The 7,455-nt window shown below is 40.0% G+C and overlaps 1 long non-coding RNA gene across 1 annotated transcript; it reads left to right on the top strand.

Moving 5' to 3' along the window:
- Window positions 1-590: 590 nt before the first annotated feature.
- Window positions 591-6,724, top strand: LOC111822080 (uncharacterized). Its single transcript, XR_002825367.1, has 3 exons — window positions 591-700; window positions 1,484-1,568; window positions 4,155-6,724. It is a non-coding gene; the product is annotated as an uncharacterized LOC111822080 (long non-coding RNA).
- Window positions 6,725-7,455: the final 731 nt, after the last annotated feature.

The raw sequence follows: 7,455 nt of genomic DNA, 5'->3' as shown, positions 1-7,455 counted from the left end.
TGGGGCCTGAGAATTTACATTTCCAACAAGTTCTTGTGGTGCAGTAGTTATGAGCTATGGCTGCTAACCAAAAGTTCAGCAGTTCAAATCCACTAGCTGCTCCTCGGAAACCCTATGGGGCAGTTCTACCCTATAGGGTCGCTATGAGTCGGAATTGACTTGATGGCAGTGGGTTTGGCTTGGCTTTTTTGAAGTTTGTAAAGCAGTGGTTTGGTACACAAATTCTCAAATGTGAATTAAAGAATAAACCTCAAATTTGGCATTCCCTGTTGCAAATATGTTTTTCTCAAGTTTATGATTGAAGGAGCCCTGGCGGTACAGTGGTTAAGAGCTTGGCTGCTAACCAAAAGGTTGACAATTCAAGTCCACCAGCTGCTCCTTGGAAACCCTATGGGGCCGCTGTACTCTGTCCTATAGGGTTGCTATGAGTTGGAGTCGACATGACCACAACTGGTTTATGACTGATAAATACAATGATAACAAAAAACTTGCAAATTATTATAAAGTACTTCAGACCCCTGGTCTTGCTTCTGCTGAGCAGTAACTCAATCTTCCTTCATCCTCCACATCTGGAAAAAAAAAAAAAGACTTGGAGTAGATGAGCGTATCCTGAGTTCAGCAAATCAATTTCATGTTGCTTGGAAACTCAGGAAAACCAGCCAACTGTTCACAGCACGGGATGAGAGTCGTAATGAATAAGGTATTTCATTCCCACAACATCAAAAGCTCAGAATTAGCTGTTAGCTAACCTCCAGATACTGCAGCAGTGAAATTATCACTATGGCCAGCTTGCTCTCTGTGGCTCCGGGGAGTGGTGTAAGGAGGATGTGGGGTCACAAGACAGTGAAGATGCGTCTGTTAGGTCCTGTCTCTTTCTGCATTGTAAAATTGGCCTCGGAGTTGACAGCCAGTGAAGACTTGCTTCTTTGCAACCTCAAGTAACTGCCACTATCTTACAATTTCATATTTTCTTCCCTCCCTTGTCTATTAACATATTAGAGCTCTGAGGAAAGGCCATTTATTTTAGATTACATTTTCACAGCCAGAGAAAAGAAATGAATTTTATTTCTAACTTAGTTCTTCTCTTAAGAACAGACTTTCTCCCGGTGTGTTTGTGGGAGGTTAAAGTATTGGGAACCTTGAGATCTCAGATTTCCTAGGAATAGGGAAGTCTAGTCTTCCAATCCTGGAACTGCCTTGAAAGTAAAGCGAACCCAGAGAGTCAGTAAATTTGCTCTTTCGTGTTTTAGACTGATATTTTTCACACTCTGCAGACATGCATGCACACACGCAAAAGCACATGCACATATGCATGCACACACACACACCATACACTTTTCTTTTCCCCTCCCCTGCAGCAAGTTTCCTTCCTTCTCTACTATGCCCCATACCCTGTCATTTTGTGGTTGGGAGGAACATAGGCCAGTGGTCAGATGTAACCTCCTGCTTCTCATTGCGCCCTTCTGTTGTTGCCTTGGCCAAGTACTGCCCAAAGGGAAGCGAAATCCAGGAGCTGAGTGAAGGAGTCACAGTGGAAGGATGGGAAATTGTCTCCGGAGAGAACTCAGGTGAGTCCTGACTCTGAATACTGCCTTTGTTGGGAAAAGGGCACGGGATGAAGAGGCTGAATTTTATGCATGTATCATGGTCGGAGCAGGGCATGTTTTAAGAAGGCTAATCTTAAAGACTACATCATCTAAGGGGCAGACAGGGATTTCCAGTTCACTCTCTCTTCTAACTTATTTTGGGACTATAGTAGGGTTGTCAGATTTAGCAAATAAACGTACCACAGTATTTCATGGGGGCATACTTAAACTTAAAAAAAAAGTTATTTGTCTAAAATTCAAATTTAATGGGACATCCTATATTTTATCTGGCAACTCTAGAATATTCATCAGCTTCAGGGAATCAGTATGAGAATGAACAATCAGGTTTCTGAAAAATTTGACTTGAAATCTCTGAGGGCAAATGCAAAATGTGCATTCAAAGGCTTTTCATTTAGGCTGTGTCTTTACTTGTTGACCTATAGCCCTAGTCTCTTCAAATGCTTTCTAAGTTGTAGAACAGATAACAGGGATTATTATTTTTGAATCTTGTTTAAATCTTAAATGACTGTCTCTCTGACCTACAGCACTCCACTCCCCAAGTACTCACCCACACCCCCTTCAGACAGTCTTCTATATAGTATTACCAGATTAATCTACCTAAGGAGAAACTCTGTTCGCATTACTCCGGTGTTCCAGTGGGCACATCCATTCCTCATCAGCTAAAATCCAAAGTTTAGGCTCCTTGGTTTAATTTTAAAGTCCTCCATATTCTGTTTTAATCACTCCTTTCTTCTTGTTCTCTTATCATTTTGAGCATTGCCTCCATCTTGCTTAGCGTCCAGCCTGTAATCATCTACTACTGAAATCGTCTTCCCAGGTCAAGTATTTTGCTTTGAGTGTATCTCTGAAGCCCCTGTCCTCTCCCAGAGTTTAGCACAAAGCCGTGATTTGAAGAGTGTGAGCTTAATTTGTTTGGATAAATACACCTTTCTGCCCTTTCTGCCATAAGTGTATTTTTTGGGCTTTATACCCTCTTCAAACTTGACCACTTGCTAATCTTCTTACTTTACAGCCTCTGTACCTTGGCTGGCAGTTCATTCTCATTTATCTTTACTTGTCAAAATGTTAAGTTCTGCAATGTCCTGTTCAAATGCCACTTCTTTATGATCTCTGCCAAAATTTATTATTTTGACACTCTTAGTTCTCATAGGAAGTTTAGATACACTTATGACCCTTAGCATACTCTGCCCAGTGTCGTGATGACAAGTGTATATGTCGTTTAGATTACTGATTCTTTTACCACAAGGACAGCTTCTTTTATCCTCTGAAATCTCTGATACCTTTGCCTTATGCTCCGCAGAAAGAAGGTTCTTGATAAATGTTTTCTGGCTTACATGAGTAAGCGTGTGTAATTATCATGTAAAATAGTAGAAATAGAGGGTCAAATGATTTGCTTTGGGAAACTGAGAGTTGAAGGAGTTTTCAGTTTTGTGATCATCTCTCTGTAGGTGTTTATTTTTAAATATTCCCAATTAATGGGTTCCCATGTTTTGGTAGAGTTGGCAGTCTCTTGGAGAACAGCCATGATCTCTTATTTTATCAAAGTTAAAGCAGCAAAAGGATGCTGATTCCATTCAGTTGTGTTGCAAATGCAGACATTTAGACTCAGAGAGATGTCAATGTCTCAGTTTGCCAAAATCAATCAGCTGGTTTATAAGTGAGTAAAGACTGAAGGTAGGGACTCCACACTCCAGCCCTGTGTGGTTGCAAGTGACTTTCTAATTCTCCCTCAGTCATTGTTCTCTGCTTAGGCTACTACACCTCACTTTCTGGAGAAATGTGTACTGGGTTTTAGTTCTCTTGTAAAATTCAGACAGCGGAGAAGAGGAACGAAGAAAAGGTTGCTTGAGGAGGTCTCATGGGCATTAATGAACGAAGCCTCCATACATTTTCTTGGTATTTCAAGTCCACGTACTTCAGGGCAGCCAGAGTTGCTGGGCTCAAAGAAACTTTCCAGGCTAGGAAAAATCATTCAACTTATAATGAAACAATGATATTAATGGCTGGTATTTATTGTAGGTTCTCTCTCTGACAGGCACATGGTAACAAGTTCACAGGAATTATCTCATTAAATGTTCATAACTACTCTACAAAGTGGCTATTATTATTATCCCCATTACCTTTGAGGCTTGGATAAAAACAACATAAAATACTAAATTGGTCACATAATTGGATAAATTTACTAATTGGCAATGGGAGATAGTTTATTCCAAATAAATAAAACGTGGGTGCTTTCTGTGAATGGCATGCATGTATCAGTTAGCTTGGGAAGGCAAACTTTAATAACTAAACTATTTAAATAATAGCTATCATTGATCAAAGACCTATTATGCTTCTGCTAAAATACATGCATTATTTCCTTTAATGGTCACAGCAAACCTAGAATCTGGTAATATTATTATCCCCATTTTGGACATAGGGAAATTGAGACAGAGAGACAAGGAAACTCTTCCAGGGTCGCACAAAGAGCAGGGGGGCAGGATTAATACAAGCAATGCTAAAGAGCAAGGACTTAACTACCACCCTAAACACTGACTTTCTCTTTAGATGAAGTGTGATGACAAAGTGGGAAACCACCTCCAAAGCTAGGTACCCTTGGCTTCAGGAATATTGCAACCCAGCAAGGGAAAGCCTGTGTGTACGGAAGGGACAGAATCAGCCTACAGCATAGAGATGGTAAAGCCAAGAAGCAGGACCTTCAGAGTGTATATCTCACCTTGTCCTGGGAGCAGAAATTCAAGGCATGTGAAGAAGATCAAAGAAGCCAACTCCACCTGCCAGCCCATGGACATGGATTATACCAGACCTAACTCTTCTGTGTACTGCCGACACTGTGGCTAACACATTTTACAGCCAGTGTCCTCAAGGAGTTTGTATTATAACACAGGGAGGCAAACATCAAAGCACATACAAGTTAATAAATAAATGATAGCAATGATAAACTGATGCAAGAAAGGTAATAAGAGAGTTATATTTGTGATAAAATAGAGATAATTAACCTGACTTAATAATTTCCTGTCTGAACCAATTATCAGAAACTATCCAATTCCCTTTATTTCTGATTGTATGATCTCCAAGTAGAAGATGAAGTTGAAAATGAAGTTTGGGATTTGATGATGAAGGATTTTCAAAAGCACATAAGAAGTGATGAAGCAGTATCCTTGTATGGGTTCAAGAATGATTGATAAATTCTATATTTGTCTTCATGTGTAAGGTTGAATGGCAGAGACAGACAAAGTTAAGGAGCTCTTTAAGTATTTCAAGCAAGGGTTGATGACTAGCTGAAATTCAGCAGGGGCCACAAAAATAAAAAGGAGGTTCAGTGAAAGTAACTGTATTTCAAATGTTTCATCTTGAAGTTTTTCAGTCATATAGATCACAGATGGGTTGTTAGAGAAGGTTAAAATTATTCCCCTTAGTTAAGTTTATACCCCACTGCTCTCTGGTACCTTTCCATCATTAGAGAATCTTGGAGTATACTGTATACCCCCTGAGGAGTGTGTGGTATGGAGGCAGCGAGAGAAGCAATCAGTCTTAGTGGTCACTCAACATTTCCAACTTCCTCCTGCAACTGTCAAATACGTCCACATCAAATCTACCAGATGGAGGAAACTGAAATGATAAGAAACAGCATCCACCCAGCCGGTGAATCACTTCCCTTTCTCTGTGATAGCATGTTTAACTCTCTCCAGATCCAGTAGTTACCCAAAAGCAACATCTATAAGACTTATGCCAGGTTTTCCTGATTTTACTCTCCGTCACTCTAGCCCAATGATGTTGAAGGGAAAAGGGAAACGGCATTTATCTAAAGTATGCAGTCCTTGGGTGGTGCAAATCGTTAATGCTGTCAGTTGCCAAAGTTGGAGGTTTGAGTCCAGTCAGAAGCATCTTGGAGGAAAGGCTGGGTGATCTACTTCTGAAAAATCAGTCACTGAAAACCCTAGAGAGCACGGTTCTACTCTGACACACATGGGGTGGCCATGAGTTGGAATTGACTCGGTGGCCGCCTGTTTAAAGTATGACAAGCACGTCATGCAGCTGAATTTCATGTAAACTGGGGATAACAGCACTAACGGAGGAAGCGTCGTTATCCCCATTTCGCGAGTTATGGAAGCTAGGGTAAGAGGGGTTCAGTCTCAAGGTGAAAAGAGGTAGTTTGATCTGACTAGTCATGAACCAAGCTGGGCTAATCTCGTTTCCTCATGGGTCTTTGACTCTTTCTTCCCTACAGTCTACCTGCAATGCTACTGTTGCAGTCATATTTCAGACCCTTAATAAGGGCATTACCACTCTTCTGCTTCAAAATATCTGAAGAATTTTCACGACAATGTCATAAAATCCAAACTCTTTCCATGAACACCAGCTTCTATCACTTCCCTCGTATTTCATATGCACAGCTACACTGTCTTTCCTTCTGTTTTTTAAAAGCACCATACCCTTCCCTGCCTCAGGGACTTTGTCTATGCTCTTCCCTATGATATAGAAGTCTTCTGCCAGAGCTCTGAAGGGCTGCCTCCTTCCCACAATTAGGCTCCAGATCCAATGCCACCTCTTCAGAGAGGCTGTATCTACTCTGTCCCACCTTATTGAAGGTGGCCTGTCCCCTCTCAAAGCCACTCATTGCTATTTTATTATATTCATAGCTAATATAACCGTCTAAAATCATATTGTGTATTTCTTTTTTTTATTTTATTTATGCTGTCTGTTTTTCCTTGGAGATTTATAGTTTCATGAAGATCTGTACCCTGTCCGTCTTGTTAATCTTTGAGCCCTAGTAACTAAAAGTAAATAATAATGGTACTCAATAAAACTTTGTTAAACAAATGGGTCTGTCTATCTATCTATCTGCACTGTGTGTGTACGTTCACATCACAAACACAAGACAACTAACAATAATGGGGCAATTAATAGTGACACAAAATAAACCTATTAATTATACATTTATGGGTTTATAGTTCTTAACCATCTTATATATCTTATGATCTCTAGATAATGTAGTTTTTCAAATATGATCCTTTTAAGGAAGCATCAATAATGGAAAATGTATACACCCACTCCTCACTTATCTATATGGTTAGGTTCCAAAGACCAGGTCGTTGTGCAAAAATCAGCATTATGCAAAAATGGAGGATGACCACATCAGATGACTACATCATTACATAACTGCCAAATTACATCATTACATCATTACATAACTGCCATCATGGCCCAGCCAAGGTGACACACAGCCTTAACCATCACGGCCAGCGTTACTCTCGTCTCGCACTTGACATTCGTTACTGCCAGACATATGTCGTTAATGCATAAAATAGTCAGATAGTAGATTCTTTACTATTGTAGTAAATGTGAAACATAGGATAACATAGTTGATAAGTGAGGAGTAGGTGTATTGCACTTGGTGGAATTAAACCCGGCTCAAATTTTATCAAGCAGCGTGGGCTTAGAACTTCTCTTTTGGAGAAATTACATCTCCATAATTGTTTATAGAGAAGTCATCATCCATTGCCTCTCAGGGCTAAAGTAATACAATTAAAATCTTGAGCATTCCGCAGAGAATAGGGTTCTAGTCTGCTCCTATGTTCAGAAAGAAAGCCGTATTAATCCGAATAAAGAAAAGCAAAATGGGTCCCACGCAGGAATGTATTCAGCAACCCATCATTCTGCATTACCTTTAAGAGTGTGTTTGGGACAAACTCTGTTCCAGGCGTTAAAGACTGAATACACTTAAAATGAAATTCCAGGGGCTGAGATAGATGAACTTTCCACATGATATGATGATCATATCAACTTCTTCCCTTTAGTCTCTTTAATTAAAATTAAGCAAAGGTGGAATTTAACAATAGTCAGG

The sequence above is a fragment of the Trichechus manatus genome, unplaced genomic scaffold (assembly GCF_000243295.1).
Source record: "Trichechus manatus latirostris isolate Lorelei unplaced genomic scaffold, TriManLat1.0 scaffold00128, whole genome shotgun sequence".
NCBI lineage: Eukaryota > Metazoa > Chordata > Mammalia > Sirenia > Trichechidae > Trichechus > Trichechus manatus.
The sequence above is the reverse complement of the archived record's forward strand: the minus strand, read 5'-3'. Positions and strand labels throughout refer to the sequence as shown.